Raw genomic sequence first — 27,091 nt, 5'->3', positions numbered from 1 at the left:
CCCCCTCTCCTTCAAACTCCTCCCTCCATGGGCGTTCTCCTCCTCCCTCCTTGGCTCTGCAGCGGGTGTGTCACAAGCGAGTTTCTGCTGCCTGTCTGCTGCCTGGCGGCCCCTCGTCGGGTGAGCCTGGATGGGGCTCGCTCGTTTCTTGGGGTTTCGGTTGAGAGCTTTGATGAAGCTTTTGCGATTCTGGGCTTTATGCTGCGTGTTTCAAAGTATGTTGCACCCAGTCTATTTTTGGAACCCCCCACCGTTGTGCGCCACCGTTGTGCGCCAGCGCGAAAGCGTTTTCGCCAAATCATTCTACAGTATGAGAATGGTTTCCTCACGCTTTTCCCTGCAGTTTTGGCTCGCTTTCTCTACACTGTAATAAAAGATACCCTACATTTACTCAATAAAATTAGGGCAACACATTACAAGCAATATTTTAATTAAATGTAACTATATTGTCAAGTAGATATCAATTAGATTAGATGCTTTAAAGTTTGCCATTCAATATGAGTAGATCCAAATAGAACATGAATAATTAATTAAAGCCTAAACAAGATATTGAGTAGATCCAAATAGAAGAGTCCAAACCAATTAAAACCTAAACCAACTATTGAGTAGATCCAAATAGAAAACAAGGAAGAATTAATTAAAGCCTAAACAAGATATTGAGTAGATCCAAATCGAATTAAGAATCAATTAAAGCCTAAACAAAATATAGAGTAAATCCAAATATAAACCAATGAGGAATTAATTAAAACCTAAATACAAATATTGAGCATCTATGAAAAAAGAGCTGGTAAATGTGTAAATATTACTAATAATTTAATGTATTTTTATAAATGTAAGTGAACAATTGAGTAAAAAAATAATGTATTAATCATTGCATTAATTAGAATTAATTCAATTCAGTCAATGAAATCTAAATATTTATTTCACTTAAGAATAACACAAACTCAAGACTTAATTCAGAACTTTATTGACAATCTTGTCAAAATTACAAAATGCATGAATCTCCCAAAAACTGATAAAACTGGAGTTGGAGGAATGGAGGGGTTCAACCCCTACAGGATGTTCACACTGTAAAGAAGTGCACTGTTTGCAGAGTAGTTTGATTTTTTTTCTTTCTTACAAGTTTCTCAGGAGTTTCTCCTAGGCTTCCACACGCTTATCTTTGCTCTACTGTTATGACCTGTTTGACTTCAAAAATATTGTTCACTGTTCATGTTTTTAGAGCACCAGTTCTCAAACTGGAAGGCGCACACCTTATCCATAGGACACCCTAACCCTAATCCCAATCAAATGAGTTCGGCGGTGGGGTTTTCCCAGGCCGTACTACAAACAAATGTTGACCCAGGAACGACACAAACACGGTGATATCAGGAGGTGCAGGTTGACTCTACAGTACAGTACCATAGTGGATTGTTGGCAGTAAGGATTTTGAATGTTTTGATGAATCAAAGCAACCACAAACCAGGGCAGCAACACAACACCATATGCTGTGAGCCTGTTAGAATTCAAAATCCTTACTACAAACACTCCACTACTGTACTGTTCTGTACAGTCAACATAGTGACATCATCTAGCAACAGCCTAGTTGTCACCTCTCACCTTTATAGAAAAACAGGGTTATATTCATAACCTTGAGATAACCTTGACATAACCCGTAATGAAAATCCTAGAACCTTTGGATAAAGCCTATGTGACACAGATACAGGAAGCGACTCAAGGTTGAGTTGTCTCTATATTGAAAAGTCTCTGGTCAAACCTAAGACAGGGCTTGATTACTGAACATTCATTTAAAGAAAGGCTTTGCTGATTTTCAACCTGCTTTGTATCATTAGAATCTTGGTCATATAAGCAGATGGACAGTGTTTACCTTGTGTATGTTTTCTCCAGAGAGAAATCCACATTAGTCTGGGTTAGGGTTACGCTAGTCTGCCTGCAGAAACTCCACCCCCGCCAGCTGTTACAGCTCATTAACGCTCGTTAAAGGCTCTAAAGATATTCAGCACGACTAGATGCCTGCAAGACTATTCTATATCTAGATGCCTGAAAAAGACTATTCTATATCTAGATGCCTGCAAAAGACTATTCTATATCTAGATGCCTGCAAAAGACTACCGGTATTCTATATCTAGAATATATCTAGCTTTGTTGATTCGAGCCTGCAGGAGCGTCGGTGCGAGGCTCCTGCTTTGTTACTTAATTGGCACATTCAGTCCTCAACTCTCCACTGGGAAGCTGATGTGTGGTGAGCGTTCTGGCGCAAACTGGCTGCCATGCATCACCCAGGTGGGTGCTACTTAATTGTTTCTGTGGATTTAGCTCTTCCTCGCAGCGAGGCTTGCAAGGATATATTGGATCAAGTTGTTACTGTGATTGAGAAAATAAAGTGGCCATGGCTGTGTAAATAAGGTTAGTCTCTGTTTGTTTTATCACGGTTTGGCACGGTGTATTTCCTGGTCTGTGTTTACAATGCGGTATGTCGGCTGTGTGTCTCGCTATGCCTCGATGCATATGCATCTAGCAACAGCCTAGTTTGCGAAAAGCTGAAACTTTCATCTTTCTATCAAATCTGGGTAAATTTCAGACTTCAAAGCAGTGCCTCTTGTCTTGTCAGAGGTGATAAGCAAATTAACTAGTCATATGAACAAATGTTTCATGTCCTCTTTCAAGTATTTAGCACGCTTACAACCACTTCACTTAAGGAAAACAATAAAATAAAAAAGGCTGACAACCTCAAAGTGTCCATTGGTGCCACAGTCTCATTTCAAGCCAGCAACGTCTTCTTGAGAGTCAGGATTCTGGGTGATAGACTTGAAGCATCCTCGAGCTCCAAGAAAAGTTTTTGGAAAGCTTCAAAGGAGTGCTTCAGCTGGGGGGATGATCTATATTCAGTGCATAGATTAAGTCAAGGAGGAGGGCGCAAGCAGTGGCGATACCGTGGAGTCCTGAGATGACTGTCTCTCCATCAATGACAATCCCGATGTCCCTCGAAGACTCTGTTGTGGTCACACAGATCGCTGTTTTGAGCAGTCTAACCACGTCCAAATCCACAGTATCCTATAACAGGAAATTGTAATTAGTGTCAAGTTTGGGATTGGAACACCACACACACACAGTAGTGAGTAATATGCCGTTGATTTCCTGTCCTATCAGCAGGGACATGATTGTGAATCAATTCCAGCTGCCCAAGCATGAGAGAGGGGCATGGGGAGGAAGAGAGAGTGAGAGAGAAAGAGTGGAGAAAGATGGGGAGAGGGAGGAAGAGAGATGGAGAGGGGAGAGAGGGGGAAAGAGATGAGGAGGGAGGGTGGGAGAGAGGGGAAGGGAGAGAGTGTGGAGAGATAATGTAGATTAGAATGTAGAAATACAGACTAGGGATGTAGATTTTCGGTTACCGTAATTTTACTTTTGATTAACTGACACCCTTAATCGGTTAATTTAAAAAAAAGTGCAGGACAGCAGGTATCCCAACATGCGTCACTAGTCTGCACGGGGCGTCAGGATGCAATGCAGAATGCAATGTAGTTTTCCACTGCTGGCAAATAATGTTAACTTTATACTGTATTCAGTCCACAGTCAGCCCCACACAGCACACACTGAGTTAACAAATTTATAGAATGAGCTGATTGTTTCGCTCTGGGTGTGTTTCTAAATTAATACTGAAAGATCTGAGCTGTCGCTCATAAATTTAGAGCGGGGTGTTGTGGTGGCTAGTGAATGAGAGACAGCTCCAGGAAGCACTGCTCTCACATGCTTGAGCAGAGATGCAAACTCATGGAGTGAAAAAGGTGACAGATCTACCAGGGCAGACACAAAACCACTAAAAATCATTCATTTAAGTGTCCTATTTTGAGATGAATAAGGTGACTATCACCGAAAGGTGACTCGTTTGCATCCCTGCTTGAGGAAAAGGCATTTTCTAAATTAATGTTATTATTGGCAGTGGCAGGAGCTTTTGATTAATAATATAATGCTAGTTTACTCCTTGTGCCATGTTTCCTATACTTAGGTTAACATTGTTTCCCACAAAGGAGGAAAAAGATTGGTAGTTTGGCAACATGCTGTATGCAAATTAATATGCAAATTGACCATTTAACCAACATGCTTAACCGATCAAAGACGTTCTCGGCGGTTAAACGTCCACATCCCTTATACAGACATGTCCAGATCTTGGCAAATAAAACCAAAACTCTTCGGATGCATAGATAATTTAAAAAAAGCTGCATTGGTAAAGTAAGGAGGCAATCTACATTCAAATATGATTATGTTAATAAATTAGTTAATGCAAATTAAGTTCACCTACCCTGAATTCTTTGATCAGATTTTCCCCTTTTTCGGCAAGGTATTCCATCAGGCACCGAATCACCACCTCTCTTGTCCTCTCAATAGAAGAACACTCCTGGACAGAAATATAACTTAATTAACTGACATGTCAATCACAAAGAAACACTTTGAAAGTACATACATATAAATATCCCCTATATGCCGATATTTACTCATTCTGCCCATCTGTCAGGCCAGGCAGGGCTTCTCTGAGTGAATAAAGCTTCTGGCATACTCTTCGCGCCCAGCCAAGCGCATAGGGCGCGCGGCGATTATGACGTCATCGCATGGGGCGTGTCGGGGGGCGAGGCGTGAGCGCAGCGCGGCGCGTCCGTGGAGATTTTTCTATCAGCGCGTCGGGTTTTGCTGCCTGTGCCTGTGAGATCTCCGTGGTAGGCTATCAGTGGATATCTGCTGTGATTGAGTCCTCACTGTCGTAAAGTCGCCTTTGAAGCATGATGTTCGATTATAACGAACTAGTTGTGTGGCTTAGCCTTCCCAAATGTTGAGGGTCGTTTTTTATAATTTAATAGATAGAATTAGGAACGTTACATTCAATTTCATTCAGACTGCCTGGCACTAACCGCCGCCATTTTCCCCTGGCGCTTCCACAGGAGGAGGGGGCTGGGAGGAGCGAGCTGCGCACTGAGTATGTTCTGTTTTGGCCCGCGCAGAGTGCGCGCGCCCTCCTCGGAGCCCCGCCTCCAGCGCGTGCGCGAAGAGTATGCCAGAAGCTTAAGCCTCCCTGTCGTTTTATTTACTGCATAAACTCAGGCTTCCACATTCCCACACAAGGATACACTTTCAAAAGAAACCCCATGACTTTTCAAGGATCCACAATAGAAGTTCCATTTAATGTGAGGTGGTGACTGATTCAATACCAGGAATTATTACTACACTGGACAAAATAGGAAACATGAACTAATTTCTTCTTCGTCTGAGATTGCACTCACTTCCCAGCATTTTTATGAGTGGGCGGGCTTCAGTCTTCCCTAACCAATCATTAGAGACCAAGGTGTCCACAGCAACCTAACCTCGCGTCACCAGGCTCTTCCCGAGGCAACCTGCTTGCACGGCAGGGCATCCGCAGCAGTCTTACTAGTCACAAGCACAAGCTAACGTAGCTAGCTAATGCTAGCCAGCTTCTCCACGTTTGGCAGGCAAAGTCGGCCGACTTTAGCTGCTTAACGTGCAGAAGCCTGCTAGCATTAGCTAGCTATATTAGCTTTGGCCACAGCTGTGTCTGTTTCTGTTGTGCATGACTGACAACAGCGTTAGCCAATCAGCGCCCGTGATTGGATTTTCAACTGCAGAAAAGGCATTTGCACATGGCAATTCCAGACCAGGAAGAGCCAAATTCACAACTTTGGAAGGTCTGGAGCCTAAGGTCTATGATTTTAGTGCTTTAGAGTCACTGCATCACATTACCTGGAAGCTATTGAAATAAAACATGAAATTTTCACATTGATATAAAATACAAGAAGCACTCAAATCCAATATAAAGTGGTGTGTCCTATTTGTAGTCTAGTAACAATTGCTGGTGTTGATTTGGTTTGATTTTCAGTGAGTCACATTACATGGAAGCTGTTGGGAGGAGGGGGGGGTGAAAAAAGAAGAAGCACTAAGAATCCAATATAAACAGGTAAATTACATGACTTTTCAATGATTTTTAAAATTCCATTATGTTTCCAGGCATGGAAAAATAGATTTTGAAATCCAGGTTTTCCATCACCATGGGACGGCCAGAACAAAAATTACAACCCGTTTCACACAAACATGACATATGACGGACGTTATGCTCTCCTAGGAGGCATTTAGAAATAGATGTTCTCCTCTCTCATTTGCTGACGTAGGTAAGATGTGATGCATCAGTAGTAGATTTTGACTTTCATAAGCAGTCAAAAGTTCCCTGTAGCTGCTTAATATCATAACACAATTTTTGCTCCAAATTTGCATGTGCAACACATCTGCTGCACTACAAACTTTAACATTAAGTTATGTTATGGAATTAGGTAAGTCAACCGTGTTTTAGTGCTTCAATGCATCGAATTGCACACACGCACCATGGGTCTGTACTCAATCTGTAGTTGTTGTACGATGTAGGTTCTTGTGATATTTGCCGTCATTATTCATGTTATTTGGAAATCTTACAAGGCAAGTGGTTGGGTCATTATGAGAAATACTGTACCTGCTCCATTATAGCCTTTAATCTCCCTCCCATTGCTCCACCTTTGGCATGGAATAATGTCAGCAGCCTGGGAGTATGACGGTCCAGGGAAGACATAAATTTAGCCTCAAGATTGGAGGTGGTTATACGTTGAAATTCTGCATTGATCTGAAACACAAAGGTGGCAGAAGAAGAAACAGAATTTTTAATTATAAGCGGAGTGCTGAGCGCCATGACAGCGGCACATAAAACAGTTACAAACTGAAAATAAGCACTCTCCTAACACAGCGGAAACCCAGGTACAATTCCTTGCAGCTGTACTTCCGGCTTGGTCAGATGTTCTTACAGACAATTGGCCGTGTGTGCGGGTGGGGTAAAGATGTGTTAGTCTACAATTCCCCCCCGATCGGCAGAGGGGGTGGAGCAACGACTGGGGCAGCAGGGGGACTTGGGCCAAGTCCAACTGGGATGAAAATTATACGAAAAAAGAGAATTACAGATGTAGAGGTTTGAATGACAGAGTATTGGCCAGATGCGTCTCTTGCAGCGAGAGCAAATTAACGAGTGACATGTCCAATGGGCTAATTTTATACGGCTACTATTCCTTTTCTTTTTTTATTAAGGTTTAAATTAACATTTTAATATTATTTCTATATTATATTTGTGTTATATAAATATTATATAAATATTTATTTATGCGGACAGTCACTCCTGGAATTATAGTATAGATAGATAGGAGATTATACTATAGTCATTATACTCTATACATACTTGTACTTTAAAAGGTATATTTTACAACCAAATACTACTTTCTGTCAAAGTACTCGTACTTTAGGGGAAGACTTCCTGGAGATAGCAGGCTTATTGTGTACACATTTCAAGACACTACTCCATCAATACTGTGTCTGCAATAGTGTGTCAATACCGTGTCTGCAGGTGGAAAGCCGGACTATGGGTATGAGTCCTGGCCAGTGCACGTCCAGTGCCTCCTCTGGTTGAACCTGGGCCTGTTCAGGGGGTGGGGAACTGGGAGGAATAGCGAGATCCTCCCACGTGGGACGTCCTGCCTTTAAAACCCCTCGCCGTCAGGTGAAATGAAGCGGCTGGCGACTGCACATGGATCGGGGAGGGGGTGGAGCAATGATTGGGACAGCAGGGGGAATTGGCCAAGTAGAATTGGGGAGAAATTTTAATCCAGAAGAAAAACAAACTTGATACAATACACAATACAATACAATAGACACACACACATACTGTATATAGGATAATGACAGATGACGACTGGAATTTCATTTTTGGGTGAACTTCCCCTTTAAAGGAGAATTCTGTTTTTACCATGTGACGTGGTCAAGAGAAGGCTTTTTGGGGTGAGTCATACATTCATTCATTCACTCAGTCAGTCAGGAATGGATAACCATCAGTGATGATGCCATCAGTGATGTCATCAGTCCTGGCTGAGGCTATCTTATTGTGTACACATTTCAAGACACTACTCCATCAATACTGTGTCTGCAATAGTGTGTCAGTACCGTGTCTGCAGGTGGAAAGCCGGTCTATGGTTATGAGTCTTGGCCACTGCACGCACGTCTAGTGCCTCCTCTGGTTGAACGGGGGGGCTCCTCGCCGTCAGGTGAAATGAAGCGGCTGGCGACTGATCGGGGAGGGGGTGGAGCAATGATCGGGACAGCAGGGGGAATTGGCCAAGTAGAATTGGGGAGAAATTTTAATCCAGAAGAAAAACAAACTTGATACAATAGACAATACAATACAATAGACACACACACATACTGTATATAGGATAATGACAGATGACAACTGGAATTTCATTTTTGGGTGAACTTCCCCTTTAAAGGAGAATTCTGTTTTTACCACGTGACGTGGTCAAGAGAAGGCTTTTTGGGGTGAGTCATACATTCATTCATTCACTCAGTCAGTCAGGAATGGATAACCATCAGTGATGATGCCATCAGTGATGTCATCAGTCCTGGCTGAGGCTATCTTATTGTGTACACATTTCAAGACACTACTCCATCAATACTGTGTCTGCAATAGTGTGTCAGTACCATGTCTGCAGGTGGAAAGCCGGTCTATGGTTATGAGTCCTGGCCACTGCACGCACGTCCAGTGCCTCCTCTGGTTGAACGGGGGGGCTCCTCGCCGTCAGGTGAAATGAAGCGGCTGGCGACTGCACATGGATCGGGGAGGGGGTGGAGCAATGATCGGGACAGCAGGGGGAATTGGCCAAGTAGAATTGGGGAGAAATTTAAATCCAGAAGAAAAACAAACTTGATACAATACACAATACAATACAATAGACACACACACATACTGTATATAGGATAATGACAGATGACAACTGGAATTTCATTTTTGGGTGAACTTCCCCTTTAAAGGAGAATTCTGTTTTTACCACGTGACGTGGTCAAGAGAAGGCTTTTTGGGGTGAGTCATACATTCATTCATTCAGTCAGTCAGTCAGGAATGGATAACCATCAGTGATGATGCCATCAGTGTTGTCATCAGTCCTGGCTGAGGCTATCTTATTGTGTACACATTTCAAGACACTACTCCATCAATACTGTGTCTGCAATAGTGTGTCAATACCGTGTCTGCAGGTGGAAAGCCGGTCTATGGTTATGAGTCCTGGCCACTGCACGTCCAGTGCCTCCTCTGGTTGAACTGGGGACCTGTTCAGGGGGGAGGGGAACTGGGAGGAATAGCGAGATCCTCCCACGTGGGACGTCCTGCCTTTAAATGCCTGCAAAAAAATAAAATAAAAAACAAATTATTACCATAAACTTTCAAGGCTGAAACAAGGGCTGAAGCTGTATTCTTGGGGACACTGACGTCACAAAACTGTTACTGAGGGCAGACAGCAAGTCAAAACTATGAGAGCGGATTTCAATTGTGTGAAGAAACAAGTACTGTTTATCGATTACATAGATAATGTCTGAGCTTCGGTTGTTAATCCAAACCGTATAATAAAATCCTAACCCTATAATAAAATTGGCTAGGCAGATGGCGTGCCATGGTCAATGTTTATTATATATTTTTTGGCACATAAAATAAAGAAAAACAAAATACCGAATCAGAATCACACAGAAAGGCCGTTTTTGACAACCCCACCTGGGCCATAGGCACTGAGAACATGGGAATGGGGACACACCCTCAGCCCCCACAGCGTCCCAGGTGGGAAACAAAGCCAAGACCACTGTGTTAAGCTCAATAAACACAGATCTAATATGTGTCCAGAATTTACGGAACGGAAACGCTGTCCCCCATAACTGATTGTTTATTCCTAAAAGTAGACTGTGATGCACAGTGTCGACTAGTGGTTTTGATAGTCGACTAGCGAATGGTTGATACAGAGGGAAATTACATGTCTGAGGGGCAAAAAGCAGTGTAAAATAGTATTGGCAGCACTGACAATACTGAGAGGAAGGGCTAGTGCCTTACTATGCGTCCTGCTGTTGCCTCGCGCAGTAGTCCTCCAAAGGTGATGATGACAGGGGACATATGATAGATCGGCAATACACAATTTTGTAGGCGGCACACGGTCTCACCCCACACAGTTTAGGGGGAAACACTAGTCTCTTAAAACAGATGGTTGGCTCTCGCAATTTTCAAATGCTACCACCGAAACATCTGTAATTGGAGCCCTGAAAACGGAAAGGGAAACTCTGGGAAAATAATGAGCAATGATAGGGGGATGTCCCGCCATTTCTCCAATCACTGGCATCGGTTCAAATTTCTCTGGTCTGAAGGGCATGTGTGGGCGTGAATTACAGACTGTTTATGGTGCATTTGCAGAATGTAGAAGAGACAGTCTGGCTTGAGAGACTAGGGAAACACAAGGCACTCGTCGTTGACTTCAATGTAAAATAGCAGTACAAAAAAAAGAGAAAATAACAGAATTAATCTTGTTTATTAATGACAAAAATACACCATGACATGACGGTTTTCCATGAGCGCCAGCTTGCCAGCTAAATGGCCGGACATTGAAACATCTCCAGCCGGCTACTTTCTTACTGTCACAATAACCAGTATTTCAATATTGTGCTATAAAGAAGCCAACCACAGTGGATGGCAATGTTTGGACCTTCAGGCCGATATGCAGATGCCCCCGCCCGGATACTATTTTCACCCAGCTGGACATTGTATGCACTAGCGGAAAACAAAAAAATCATACTAACAAAGTTAGCCATTCAGGCTCATACTAAATCAACCATTGCAGTCATTTTCAGAAAATCAAGGATACTGCATACAATATACTGTAAGCGTCAACCTGTGAAGCCCAGGTCTAGATTTTAAATTAGTAATAAAAAAATAATTGCGTAATGTTAAGACATATTTTAGGACTGTTAAAGATATTTTGAACAATAGCCAAAACCAGTAAAATTCCAAGCCTTTTCCAGGCCTGGATAGCTGTTTATAAAAATTGCATAACTTTTCCTGGAATTTCATGACCTTGGAACCCTGAATATAACCAGAAGGTCCCAGGTTTGATGAAACATCATCATAAAGGAGCAGAATGGGCTAATCACTATATACCACACTTACTGTATTTGCAAACAAACAACAATGCAAGTTCAAAAACAAATGTGGATGTGCAGTGCAGAATTTTGTGGAAATCAAACCCACGTCATCACAGAAGCTTCCTAGGTGACTTAGCAGTTCATTTATCAGTTAACATCAAACACAAACTTCAGCAGTATCTCCAAATAGGTTGACAGTAAGAGTGGATGAGTGGATAAGCATCATGCCATCAGCTGAGCATGTTCTCCAGCACCTAGAAACCACATAATCCCTTGTATGGCAATTATCCAGCAAACAGCACACTGCACATCCACACATCCACACAATAGCATCAATACAACACAGTTCAGAAACAAGTGCCACCCACGTAGTCCAAAGAAAACACCATACATTGTCAAATTATTTTCTTTTAAGTGAAAGGCGAACGGGCACTGCAAAACAAGTATTGACGTGCGGGCGAATGGCAGATGAGTCCACCGCATGAGTCACGCTGGCCCAAGAGGGCACTGAGCAAGCCACTAACAGCTAATGTTATCAGCCGTTACGTTATCATTTCATAACGTGGTCAATGCACGAGTCACGACATATACAGATTATCGCGCTCTTATGTGTATTTTGACTGGGCAGTTAACTTACAGCAGACTAGCCACCATTTGTAGACTAAGCTGACACTAAGCTAACAGGAGGGCGCCTTAAAATTACTTTATACTACACACATTTAAGGCGAATCTCCCTAAATGTTGGCATGTCATGCCATGCCCGTCAACTTTACCATAATGTTAGACACACTTGCTATCGATCTAGCTAGCTTTAGCACCATCATGTATCCTGTGTTGGTACGGCTAGCCAATGCTAACGTTAACAGGCGATACAGGACTAGCAAGGCTCCAAATCGAGGCTGGCGCGCGAGTATAAAGTATATCAGTGGCTTGCTTAACGTTAAACGGCTGTGCCATCTTGAGCGTTATCATATTATCCAGGCAAACAAAGGCCAGCTAGCGACATGCAAAACTCGGGGAAGCTAACAGTTAGCTAATGGCAGTCGCCTTGCATGACTTAGCATAGCCTGAAAGGCAAAGCATTCAAGTTCCAATGTTTGTTGGTGGTCATAATTCACTGTAGCGTACATTTTCACTTAATGATCGAGTAGATTACATTACCTTAAGGTTTTGAAGCTGGAGACTGGAGTCTCAGTGGAGATATGATGTGCTGATGTGCAGAGGAGACTGACGAGAAGAATAGCCTTGCTTGGCGCGCGGCTTTGCTGTGTGTGTGTGTGTGTGTGTGTGTGTGTGTGTGTGTGTGTGGGGTGGAACGCCCACTACCCCAAAACCGCCATAGGAAATCAATTGAAAACTAGTCATTTTACAGTATAAAGGAATTCAGACAACGCAGGACACATACAATCAATTGAAATCTGCCTATTTACATTCAGATGAATTCAATCAATATTCTCTTGATTTAGAGTTGCATAACTGAATGCTTGTGTTTTAGACAACAAAGTAAGTGACTGTATGTCCACACATTTTCATTTACATATTAAATACATAATTGCCACAAAATCAAGGACACATTATATTGATTAAAATCACATAATACTTTGTTTTTAATCTACATGGCCACTGAGTCATTAATTACAGTGTAGTCTGGAGAGCACTGTCGCCACTTAGTGGGTCGGTGGAATCGGTTGTACATGAGTTGACTCGTCATTGGCAGTCAACCGTTGGTTTCTGCTTGACGAGTTGACTTATCAACGGCAGTGAACGTGTTAAAGAGAGAAAGAAGTTAGATCAAGAAGGGCCCAGATGGAGCCTGAAAAGGTGTGTCTTTAGTCTTTTCCAAAAGATCGGGAGTGATTCGGCCGTCCTGACCGAAGGTGGAAGCTCATTCCACCATTGAGGTGCCAGGGACGAGAAGAGTCGCGAACGGGATGAGCGACTTTTGAGCCCCCGTAGTGAAGGAGGGGCGAGGCGTCCTGCGCTGGTGGAGGAGCGAAGGGAACGGTGAGAGATTTGGAGCCTGACCATAGATTGTAAGTACCGAGGGGCTGTCTGGTGTACTGCTCTGTAGGCCAGAACTAGGGTTTTGAATTGAATGTGTGCCGAGATGGGAAGCCAATGATACAGCAACTTTATGCGGATTGAGAGGACAACCATTTCGGCCATCAGATTGCAATCTGATGGCAGAAAACGCATGTCAACGCCAGGTGTAAATGGCCTCACTGACACAAACTTTTCACTGAAACTGTATCACAGCATCATTCTAATTAGAGCCATGGATGGAGAACTGAACGGGCCAGCTGGGCACAGGTCCAGGGGCTCCAAAGCTCAGGAGGCCCTGAGCCAGAGCCTGATAGCCTGAACTACATGATGATGGTGTCATCCCCTAATTAAAGCTGTTTCTTCAATTAATAAAACATAAAAGCAACAAAAACAGCCATTTCCACTGTATAAGTTGTTTTGTGATCATATAAATGTGAAATTGAAAAATTTATCTTCCAATGCACCTGCACTGAAAAGGCATGGCAGCAGCAGCTAAAGTATAAGCCATCAGCTTAAACGTCCAGGCATTTCAGATATACTCTATGTGAATGGAAGGTTTGAACGCCATGTGCTCCATCCTCCATGTGATCCTCTCCTCTCCCTCAACGACTTCTCTGAACCTTGAGCAAGGCACATAGGGCCCTATTCTCCCACAGGCCTTCGGCACTAAAACGGGCCTTAACCGCAAAAAAACGTGCCTTGCGCCTGTTTTGGGACGATATCAATATGGCTTTACGCTGCCAAATGCGCTTTAGGCCGAATGGGCGTGGCGCAGTTCCAGAATGGGCCAAAGTGGGCGTGTCGGCCTTAAATCTCGGCGTACTGATATCTTGGCACCTGCCTTAAATTTAGCGCTTTGCGCCTTTGAAAACCAGGCCTATTCACTGCGCCAGTGCACTTGTGCCTCTCCCCTGTCACCCTTCTCTGTCTCTCTCTGAAACCAGGCCTATTCAGTGCGCCAGTGCTCTTCTGCCTCTGAGTCACCCTTCTCTCTCTCTCTCTGACTCCCTCGCTCAAACAGACACAACACATAGCAGCACCCAGCTTCCCATAGGAAATAGCAGTTGTAAGTTTACTGCCTGTGAATGTCCACTCCCAGCATGCAATTGGGTCCTCCATTTCGCTACTAAATAGAGCCGAAATAGATATAAAAGGTAGATCTAAAATAATGTGTAATGGTAAGACATCCTGCAATTGTCGAACATTTCAATATTGGACCAAATAAAACATGAAATGAAACACCACCCTATGTGAAACATATATGTCCGCTTGAGCCTATATATACCCTGTGTGGATTTAACGTGATTTAGGTAAGTGACAGCGGAACGCGCTTCGGAAGCTTCTACTGTCATCTGCTATACTGTGATGTGCGCTCCAATAACTTCGCCCTACTCCACATTTAGTTTTACAATAAAAACACATTTATGCAATGACTTTACATAATGTAGGGTATATTTATGTGCATCATTCTACCTGCAGCAGGGGAGAGAAAACGATATCTTTCTGGACAAACTTTCACCAATCTAATAGGCTATATTTTTCTAGCTGATGCGTTTAGTACATTATTTTCACTTTGATCTTGCTATAGTGTAGCGTATTTACATGCTTGCAGTATTGAAACTGCAGTTAGATTGGTTTGAGAAGCATAATAATATGGAATAATAGCCTATAATGCAGACAGACAGGCTGGATGAAGGGAGGGGGGGGGGGGCAGAGCGTTTGGCTTTCGTCTGGTTTTGCGGGATCACTGGAATTGGAGCTAAAAAGGCAAGCGTGCGATTCGTTTATTGCACTTATCCAATGAGCATGACGGTGCATAATTTTACGCCTAAAAGGCGTGGTTGTAATGCTTTGGGCTGCATCTAGCGCCAGCACGACGATATCAAGTGCGCCTTTCCACGCCCACTGCTTTGATCTGCGCCTGCCGCTCGGCCTAGAAACTGCGCCGATGCAACGATAGGGGCCATAATCCCCAATTACTCCAATATACCTGTTCAGTTCAACGGACAACAGCCACCCATCCATCTATTGGGCAGGTTGGCTGTGAAAGTGAAGCCAGATGCTGAAGGAAACCAGAGGGTAAGAGAGCTTTTATGTCTTTATTTTATTTTATTTTAAAATGTATTTATTTTTACAGAAGATTATGTGAATCAAAGAGAGAGTAATTAATTTGTTTGAACAGAACAGAACAGCTGTTTTTGTCGACCATATGAAAATTTGACACCTTTTGAGTGGTGAGCGTAAAGTGGAGCGCTTTGACGGGAATTGGTGACCACTTCCTCCTCTGCATGTTCAACGTTCTTCCTCCCACCACCCCTCTGCCCCCCCCCCCCTCTCTCTCTCTCTCTCTCTCTCTCTCTCCCCTCCCTCTCTCTCTCTCTCTCTCTTCCACACACCTAATTTCCTTTCTCCCAAGTTCTCTCCTTCCAACCCTTTTGATGCTGAGTGCCAAGCAGGGAGGCAAATGGGTTGCCTGGGCACAGGGTTTTGAATTGAATGCGTGCCGAGATGGGAAGCCAGTGATACAGCAACTTTATGCGGATTGAGAGGACAACCATTTCTGCCATCAGATTGCAATCTGATGGCAGAAAACGCATGTCAACGCCAGGTGTAAATGGCCTCACTGACACAAACTTTTCACTGAAACTGTATCACAGCATCATTCTAATTAGAGCCATGGATGGAGAACTGAACGGGTCAGCTGGGCACAGGCCCAGAGGCCCCAAAGCTCAGGAGGCCCTGAGACAGGGCCTGATAGCCTGAACTACATGATGTTGTCACTAACTTATAGCCCTATAGTCAAAGGGCTTAGTCATGTATATCATTCATCCTATAACATATAAGGTTGTCTTGACTTGTTGCATGCGTTGTGGTATGAAACCAGAGCAGGTCACTTCCTTTATCACACGCCTGTGTTTCTCTGAGAGGTGTCATAATGCGTCAATACGCAAATGAAACCTCATCCTGTTTAACACTTTGTTTCTCTGTATAGATGCTATTGCATCAGCATCATAACGGTGGCCGCGGTCATGCCGTCCTGCACGCACAGCAGCTGCAGCTGACAGCTAGTAACGGCCTTATTGTCTTTCTGTTCTATTACAAAATAGCGATGGTGATGACAGCAATAAAAACCCCAGGGTTGTTGTTTGTATGCTGCCGTTAATGCCTGTAATAATAAACAAAATAAAAAACGAGGTGAACAGACTTTGCTGTGAGGAGCTGGCAGAAAGTTTCACCTGTCTCTCCTAACTATCCACACATCCACTAGGTAGAGAAAGCATAGAAACAACCACAGGGACTTTCTTGCTGTCACTACTACAGCCATGTATAACGCAGGCCACCATCCTAACACAACAGGAACGATAGAGGTAACGCTAACGGCGGCTAGCTTCCTATAAGCGCTGCTCTCACATACAGTAAGCTGTCACTAGTTGAGAGCTGGGATATGTCAACAACATGGCCGCAGCGACCGTGAAGATGCTGATCCAATACTATCTATTGCTCATTGGTTTCACACTCATTCACAAACACCCACCCCACACACACGCACAAGCACGCACGCACGCACACACACACACACACACCTACACACACACACACACACACACACACACACACACACACACACACACACACACACACGCACACACACACACACACGCACACACACACACGCACACACACACACACACACACGTAAACATCACAGTTCTCTCAAGTACATTTTTTGTAAGTCTTGTAATCATAACTTATAACTAAATCATAATCTAACACTTGCAATCAAATTCGAGTTCAATAATAAAATAAATAATATAAAGTAAGTATAAAGTTCAACAAATGTAAATGTAAGGTGGGGTATCTGTACCCTATATAACCCTATATAAGATGATTTCTGTAACAGCTTAGCTCACCTTTAAGTTGTAGCCAGTGTCCAAGTTCTGCTTGCATTAACTGCCAGCCCTGTCCATTGATCAGCTGTATTGCTTGTTGTGTTGTGGAGAAGAGATGTGAGTTTGTCTTGACTTTTTTTCCCCGTCACGGAAATGCTGGAGAGGACCCAACTGCATATAACGTTATTGTCCGTACAGACTCTCTAATAACTGTCAAGCTAAACGCCTATATAGAGTGCCAAAGTCACACCCTCTTCTGGGTTAGGCATACGAACCAAGAGATTCCACCCGCCATTGATTCTTCCATAGACATTTAGTAAAATGCTTAATAATAAAAATTGTTTTATTGATCAAACCAAGCGAGTCAGCTATATTAAGAATCAGGAGAGACCACTTGGACAAAAAGAAGAAGAAAATAGTTTTGCTTCAGTGTTTATATATATATTTTTTTCTTCCGAGTGTAATGTAACCTGTAAGCCATCAGCAGGGCTAATGTTAGTGGTTGACACCAAGCATTTGATATATGCACAGTTCAATGAGGACTTCATGAAACTACAAGGGGGATCTACTGTACAGTATGCTTAGTAATAGAAGTAATAGTTTGTAAGTTGGAGAAATGAACTCCATGCTGGAAAGTCAGCAGTTTGAACCACATGTGATCCTCTCCTTCACTCACTGACTTCTATAAACCTTGAGCAAGGCACATAATCCCCCAATTACTCCAATATACGTTTTCATCCCACAAGTAGCCCAGTGGCTAACAAACACTAGCTGGCTACTTTGTCTCCACTGCCTGGCTACATCATATCATTGTGGAAAGCCCTGCATCAGATATGATGCATCATATATTTTCCCATGTTGTGCAGTAAGATGCCATTTTTATTTGTCCACCTCACGCCCTTCCAACAGCCTGAATCTGATACTGTGATACACTGCAGGTTATTCCTCTAGTCTACTGTAGTATTATGATGCTGACACTGTGATACACTGCAGGTTATTCCTCTAGTCTACTGTAGTACTATGATGCTGACACTGTGATACACTGCAGGTTATTCCTCTAGTCTACTGTAATACTATGATGCTGACACTGTGATACACTGCAGGTTATTCCTCTAGTCTACTGTAGTACTATGATGCTGACACTGTGATACAGTGCAGGTTATTCCTCTAGTCTACTGTAGTACTATGATGCTGACACTGTGATGCACTGCAGGTTATTCCTCTAGTCTACTGTAGTACTATGATGCTGACACTGTGATACACTGCAGGTTATTCCTCTAGTCTACTGTAGTACTATGATGCTGACACTGTGATACACTGCAGGTTATTCCTCTAGTCTACTGTAGTACTATGATGCTGATACTGTGATACACTGCAGGTTATTCCTCTAGTCTACTGTAGTACTATGATGCTGATACTGTGATACACTGCAGGTTATTCCTCTAGTCTAGTAATATGATGCTGACACTGTGATACAGTGCAGGTTATTCCTCTAGTCTACTGTAGTACTATGATGCTGACACTGTGATACACTGCAGGTTATTCCTCTAGTCTACTGTAGTACTATGATGCTGACACTGTGATACACTGCAGGTTATTCCTCTAGTCTACTGTAGTACTATAATGCTGACACTGTGATACACTGCAGGTTATTCCTCTAGTCTACTGTAGTACTATGATGCTGACACTGTGATACACTGCAGGTTTATTCCTCTAGTCTACTGTAGTACTATGATGCTGACACTGTGATACACTGCAGGGTTATTCCTCTAGTCTACTGTAGTACTATGATACTGACACTGTGATACACTGCAGGTTATTCCTCTAGTCTACTGTAGTACTATGATGCTGACACTGTGATACACTGCAAATTATTCCTCTAGTCTACTGTAGTACTATGATGCTGACACTGTGATACACTGCAGGGTTATTCCTCTAGTCTAGTACTATGATGCTGACACTGTGATACACCGCAGGTTATTCCTCTAGTCTACTGTAGTACTATGATGCTGACACTGTGATACACTGCAGGTTATTCCTCTAGTCTACTGTAGTACTATGATGCTGATACTGTGATACACTGCAGGTTATTCCTCTAGTCTACTGTAGTACTATGATGCTGATACTGTGATACACTGCAGGTTATTCCTCTAGTCTAGTACTATGATGCTGACACTGTGATACAGTGCAGGTTATTCCTCTAGTCTACTGTAGTACTATGATGCTGACACTGTGATACACTGCAGGTTATTCCTCTAGTCTACTGTAGTACTATGATGCTGACACTGTGATACACTGCAGGTTATTCCTCTAGTCTACTGTAGTACTATGATGCTGACACTGTGATACACTGCAGGTTATTCCTCTAGTCTACTGTAGTACTATGATGCTGACACTGTGATACACTGCAGGGTTATTCCTCTAGTCTAGTACTATGATGCTGACACTGTGATACAGTGCAGGTTATTCCTCTAGTCTACTGTAGTACTATGATGCTGACACTGTGATACACTGCAGGTTATTCCTCTAGTCTACTGTAGTACTATGATGCTGACACTGTGATACACTGCAGGTTATTCCTCTAGTCTACTGTAGTACTATGATGCTGACACTGTGATACACTGCAGGTTATTCCTCTAGTCTACTGTAGTACTATGATGCTGCCACTGTGATACACTGCAGGTTATTCCTCTAGTCTACTGTAGTACTATGATGCTGACACTGTGATACACTGCAGGTTATTCCTCTAGTCTACTGTAGTACTATGATGCTGACACTGTGATACACTGCAGGTTATTCCTCTAGTCTACTGTAGGACTATGATGCTGACACTGTGATACACTGCAGGTTATTCCTCTAGTCTACTGTAGTACTATGATGCTGACACTGTGATACACTGCAGGTTATTCCTCTAGTCTACTGTAGTACTATGATGCTGACACTGTGATACACTGCAGGGTTATTCCTCTAGTCTACTGTAGTACTATGGTGCTGACACTGTGATACACTGCAGGTTATTCTTCTAGTCATACTATGATGCTGATACTGTGATACACTGCAGGTTATTCCTCTAGTCTACTGTAGTACTATGATGCTGACACTGTGATACACTGCAGGTTATTCCTCTAGTCTACTGTAGTACTATGATACTGACACTGTGATACACTGCAGGTTATTCCTCTAGTCTACTGTAGTACTATGATGCTGACACATGTGATACACTGCAGGTTATTCCTCTAGTCTACTGTAGTACTATGATGCTGACACTGTGATACACTGCAGGTTATTCCTCTAGTCTACTGTAGTACTATGATGCTGACACTGTGATACACTTCAGGTTATTCCTCTAGTCTACTGTAGTACTATGATGCTGACACTGTGATACACTGCAGGTTATTCCTCTAGTCTACTGTAGTACTATGATACTGACACTGTGATACACTGCAGGTTATTCCTCTAGTCTACTGTAGTACTATGATGCTGACACTGTGATACACTGCAGGTTATTCCTCTAGTCTAGTACTATGATGCTGACACTGTGATACACTGCAGGTTATTCCTCTACTCTACTCTAGTACTATGATGCTGACACTGTGATACACTGCAGGTTATTCCTCTAGTCTACTGTAGTACTATGATGCTGACACTGTGATACACTGCAGGTTATTCCTCTAGTCTACTGTAGTACTATGATGCTGACACTTTGATACACTGCAGGTTATTCCTCTAGTCTACTGTAGTACTATGATACTGACACTGTGATACACTGCAGGGTTATTCCTCTAGTCTACTGTAGTACTATGATGCTGACACTGTGATACACTGCAGGTTATTCCTCTACTCTACTGTAGTACTATGATGCTGACACTGTGATACACTGCAGGTTATTCCTCTAGTCTACTGTAGTACTATGATGCTGATACTGTGATACACTGCAGGTTATTCCTCTAGTCTACTGTAGTACTATGATGCTGACACTGTGATACACTGCAGGTTATTCCTCTAGTCTACTGTAGTACTATGATGTAAATCCATGGCAGCAGCAGCAGCTATGAGCCATCAGCTGGCCTATAAATGTTAGATCAGACATGTGCAGTTCAACAAGCAGAACTTAATGGAAATCCTACAGGCCCATGTCATCAGCATAGAGATAATTGTCATGTGTATCTACATCCATGTGTAAAAAGCTGTTGAGGAGCAAATACTGCAATATACTGTACCAGGTCAGTGCAGCCTAGGTCCTTATGTTAATATGTGTGATTCTCTGTGAAGCCTGCTCTTAAACCATAGGGTAAGAAGCCCCACATAATTTTTTTAACAGATACTGTAAATCAAAGGGAGGTTAATCCATTTGTTTGAAAAGGAAATAATTATGAAAAAATTTAAAATCTGACACTTTTTGAGAGGTGATCTTCAAGTGGAGAGCTTTGAGGGGAAGTGGTGAGCACTCTCTCCTCCTCGGCCTGCCTGCATCTTGTTCTCCTGGCCGACCCTCCATCATGTGTAGGAGATCAATCTGCTTATGACACGGCTAACTTTCTTCTTCTGTGTTGACCTGATTGACAGAATGGACAGGATATGAGTTCTCTAAAAGGGAATCTGGGGTATTTTGGCATCACTATACCAGCAGGAGGTTGAGACATGTCGTCCATATTTAATATATGTCAGTGATGCGCACATGCGCACAGGCACACACACACACACACACACATACACACACACACACACACACACACACACACACACACACACACACACACACACACACACACACACTACACCTATTCTTCTTTTTCCCAAGTTCACAATCCATGTTATACAGTACATCAACGTATAGTATTATACTATATGTGCTCAACAAGAGTTAACTTTAAACAGAAAGGTTTTTACACAATGCCACTGCTTAACCCCAATCCTCACCATGTCAGCCTCTGATGTCACTTTATTTAAAACACTGATGCAAGGATCTGATGTCATGACGTATACGTATCTTATGCAACAATTACATGTATTTTATGTGCCTGTAATCATACATATAAAACATATGTGTAGGTCAAACTAAACGTTTTGTATACTCGTTTAATAAAGAGGAAGGAAACAGTGATTGTCTAAACTAAGTTAGAACTCACACTGCGAAGGTGTGAATTCTTTCTCACCGCAGCTCTCTGTCTGTCTCTTCCTGCACAGAGGTTATAAGCTCACTCTGTAGGAAGTGGAACAGTCAGTCAGAAGCAGAGAGACAGAGTGGAGCTGAGCTGGATGTGAGGATGGGGTGCACCTGGCTCTGTGCTGGGCTCCTGTTATTCTGTGAGTACAACATACTGACTTTCTTTCTTCCAATGCTGCAGAATAATGACAATGTTGTGGTGAACAGAACACAGCATCAGTGGTTTGTCTCATGGCTTTGTCACTGACAGTTTGAATAGAGCACAGTCTGGTTTCTATTTATTGATGAAACTCGAGCTGTTTGAACTTTGTTGATTGTTATTTTGACAGTTTGATAGTGTCTGATGAGGTTTCAATCTTTATTTTAGTGATGAGTACACTCCTCTACCAAGGACACGGTGAAGGTGATGACAGGACAGGTCTGCAAAACATGACCAAGTGTTTCAAATTTGATATAACTCAAAACAAAACTATTTCCAGTATATATTTATGTTCTGCTAATTGTGTAGTGCTGTATGTGTTTGTGTTGTTCTAATAGTGTAGTGCTGTATGTGTTTGTGTAGTGAGAACAGGTGCTGTGCTGACCCTTGAACCCAAATGGTCCCCTGTATTTACTGGAGAGTCTGTTACCTTCATATGTGACATGAAGGAAGGAGACGGAGAGGACTGGCCTTATGAAATCAACAGAGATGGTCAAAAATTTGCCAGCTCTGAGTCTAAACGTTACAAATTCTGTGTAGAATCAGGCCACAGTGGTGAATACCAGTGTATTGGTGCTCTCAAAGGTGACAGAAACCATACAAAGGAGAGCAATAAAGTCACTCTGACTGTATCTGGTAAGTCATCAAACTTATTATCACTCACTACCATCTTTGTTTAACTTAACCTAAAGTAGTGATTCTGATCTAGGGGTTGAGACCCCTTGGGGAGTCGCGAGATTATTTTGGGAACTAGTATGAGTGTACAGCAGGATGACTTACTGTACTGCTCTGTGATAGGACAAACACAATACAAGCTCAGCTTTGATACAGGATCACTTACTGTACTGCCCTGTGATAGGACAAACACAATACAAGCTCAGCTATATATATATAGTTTTTCGTTTTTCGTTTTTATTTGATCTACTCAGACCCCTTAAATGCGGAGTTGCTAGCTGTTACCTTTATTAGGTATAAAGCTAAGCATAAGGTGTAAAGGAATAACCATCACAACCATGAGGGATAAGACAACAAAAAAGATGGGAACAACACAACACAAAAAGATATGAACAACACAATGCAAACTCAGTACATTAATAGAGTCCAGCGCGCTTCAGCCAGGTTTGGAATAAAAGGGTCTTGGTGCTCAACAGTGAAGGACAATATGCATAAAGTAATGTTTTACCTGGGCACTTCACACAGACTACCCGAAGTAAAGACACGGAGCACTCTTTTCCGTCTGCACGTTTTAATAGAAGGGGCTGACTGACGTTTCGACAGACAAGTCTGTCTTCCTCAGAGTCAAGCAGAACACTGAAAAATGGGAGGTTTATATACCCTCCTCCACAGTGATATATAATACAATGTATCACTGTTTTCCCAAGGACGATAGGCTATATCGAAGGGAAAAACAACCACAAAATAACATATACCCATCACTATTTACAATATTTACATGTTCTAAATAAAGACTTCCACTAAGAGTCAAATAGAGAACAGAGAGAAGAGGAGAAAGACATTAGAGGAAACATGAAAGGCTAGGTTGGTCATTAACTCCTCCAGTGGATGCTGCATTGAGGGTAAAGATCCAGAATGCTTCCCTTCTCAGGAGTTTATTGATCATATCTCCACCCCTAGGGGGTGGCTTCACCTTCTCGATGCCCAAGAACTTTAGGGAGGAGACCGAACCATGTTTGGCTTCAGAGTAGTGGCGTGCCATCGCATAATCCATATTTTTGTTACGTATGGCAGTTTTGCTCACCTAGTCTGATTTCAGTGCTCGTTTTGTCTGGCCTACATATATTAGACCACAAGGGCATTTCAACATGTAGATAACATGAGTGGAGTTGCAATTTATAAATTCTTTTATTTCATATTTGGTCCCATTGAGGGGATGAAAGAACAGTTTTGCTTTGTGTGTATTGGAGCATTGTGAACAATGACCACAGCAATAGAAACCAGCAGGGGGCCCCGGTAGCCAAGTGTTAGGGGCTGCAGCCGGGGCATATAGCTATGAACAACTTTATCTCTGATATTACGCGGTCTTCTAAATGATATCAGAGGAAGGTTGGAGGTGATTTCTTTAAGTGATGGCTCACTTTTTAGAACATGCCAGTGTTTTAACATGATGTTCTTTACCTGGCCACCAGGATTGTATTCTGTTGAGAAGCAGATACGTGGAGGGGTCTTCTCTCGGCTGTTTTTGGACAGGAGAGAGGCACGGTCCGTCTGTTTGGATCGGTTGAGTGCCCGTTCAATCACAGCTGTCCTGTACCCTCTTTCTAGGAAGCGTGTTTTCATCTCCTCAGATTTTGAGATTTTGTGTTTCCTCTAATGTCTTTCTCCTCTACTCTCTGTTCTCTATTTGACTCTTAGTGGAAGTCTTTATTTAGAACATGTAAATATTGTAAATAGTGATGGGTATATGTTAACTCATTCATGGCCAGTTTAGGACTGCCAATATTTAGCTCAGGCCAAAGATTTTCATATTTGTTCGTCATCATTCAAGACCCACAGTAAATTATCTATTAGCACCAAAGTGATTTGCAATACCTCAAAATGAAGATGTACATCTCTGGGTTCACCAGAAAAAAAAAGTGAGCTTTTAGCATGTTCTGTACTCTACTTATAGCCATTTATATACACCCTGTTTTCACCAAAAAGGTCTCTCTGAGAAGAGAAATGGGAGAAAAGGGCATTTTTGTAAAGGACACAATCTCAGGCAGAACTCGCTCTCAATTCTTTTATTTTGAACTGTATTGACATCAGACATGTAAATATTATTCGTTATGACACAAATGACAAAATATATATATATATATATATATATATATATATATATATATATATACATGAAGTGCTTTTTTTACATTCAACAATACAGTTTACTCAGTGTGAATGTGTGTGTCTGCGCGGGCCCATGTGTGTCTCTTTACATTACATTACATTTCGTCATTTAGCAGACACAGCAGTAGAGTAACATCAACACACACACACACACACACACACACACACACACACACACACACACACACAGAGAGAGAGAGTTCTGTCCACAGCTGCTGCTGGATCGTACCTCCTTCCCAGGGAACACTATTGATCTCCCCGCAAATTAGCATAGGAGGAGAACACCAAACTGGTATGAGATCAGCGTCTAGCCTCCTCTGCCTCTGCATCGTAACAAAATGTGTGGCGAGGCTGCCAAGCTTTACGGGCTAACCGAACTACAATTTTGCGTGATCTGTGTTTGAAAGAGCCTATAGTCACTTTCAATGTAATCCACGGCTGGACTGTAATGTATTCTTACCGGTGCGATCGCCGGCGGGCCGCTGCCTTTTGGGCCGGTCAGGTTGGTGAAAAAGTATGTATTATGTATTTGATTGGGCCGGTAGCGGCCCAATCAACATTGTCTGTGCTGTTTACAACAAGCTCTGTGGCCATTAGTATCTGTTTATGGGTGTACGAGGCGTACCTGAAGGCACCATGAGGGGCTCACCCACTCTTTTTACTGTGCAGAGCGAAGTAGACGCTCAATGGATTTTACGTGCAGATAGCGCGACTACGCTTCCTCAAAGTGCGGATGGCGTGACCGCAGTCCATTCAGGCGTCAATAATGAATGATTCTGGTCTCTGGAGTGGCCCTCTAACCAATCAACGTTGGTCCACGTACAATTGGGCCAGCCCATAGCAACTGTTAGTTTTCGGTTTTTGAGCGACAGAAAAGTGGATTTTATGCAACAATTTGGATGCAACAACTAGGTGTCATTAAAAGAAGAGGATGTTTTACATCGGATAGCATCTTAACTTCACGTGAAGACTCAGGTAGGAGCCAGCATTTAGACCTAGACGTGAAAATGGCACAGTGTAAAATGGGAAATGCGTTACATTCGCCGGGCACTAATGCGCTCAGTATGAGCCAGAAGCGCCCGGCGAGCGGGGTAAAGTTGTAACAGACTATGGGGAAAGATACATCAGATATGGGAAATGTTTGTGTGGCTATATTATGTCCAAAGTAATCTACTCTATATTTTTTGGTTTTAAGTATCTATGCGAGCGCGAGCGAAGCGAGTGCGAGCTTGAAAAATTGGGCCGATTCGAAATTGTGGGCCTGTCTGACACATGGCAGGTAGCTTTTTTGGTCCCAGTCCAGCCCTGATGTAATCCCAGCGGGTCTTTGATGCACGGCGCAAATGCGCTGTGAAAAATGGCTCCTGTCTTTTGCTGTGGTTTCCTCGTTCTCCTCCTCCTCCTCTCGTTCCGCCTGGGACACAGGAACCGTCCGGCTTGGGTTTGGGACCAGGCGCTGGAACCGGATCGATCATGTTGGTCACGGGTTTGACTACCGCGAACAACTCATCCAGGTTCGCTGCCCTGCAGCAAGGCGACCAGCGCAGCACGCCGAGGGGTGTTTCAATGGCGTTTCTCCTACTCTGCAACAGTCAGCGTTTCTCATTTTCTGTTCTTCCTCCTCCCCCATTTCAAAACAACAGGTGCGTAGTTGTTTGTTCACGTGTTGTCGGCTTGTCTTTGAGGCCAGGGACCTGATACCATGTCACAGGCTGGGGAAGTCTTTGAACTACGCTAAACACGAATAAAAACAAAAACACGTCAAACACGTCTTTGGCTGGGAGGCACATTCCTGATAAGACGTTAAAGACGTATTTGGCCATGAATGAGTTAATTTGTGGTTGTTTTTCCCTTCGATATAGCCTATCGTCCTTGGGAAAACAGTGATACATGTATTATATATATATACATTCCCCCCCCCCCCCC

Source organism: Poromitra crassiceps (genome assembly GCF_964638095.1).
Source record: "Poromitra crassiceps genome assembly, chromosome: 7".
Taxonomy (NCBI): Eukaryota; Metazoa; Chordata; class Actinopteri; order Beryciformes; family Melamphaidae; genus Poromitra; species Poromitra crassiceps.
The sequence above is the reverse complement of the archived record's forward strand: the minus strand, read 5'-3'. Positions refer to the sequence as shown.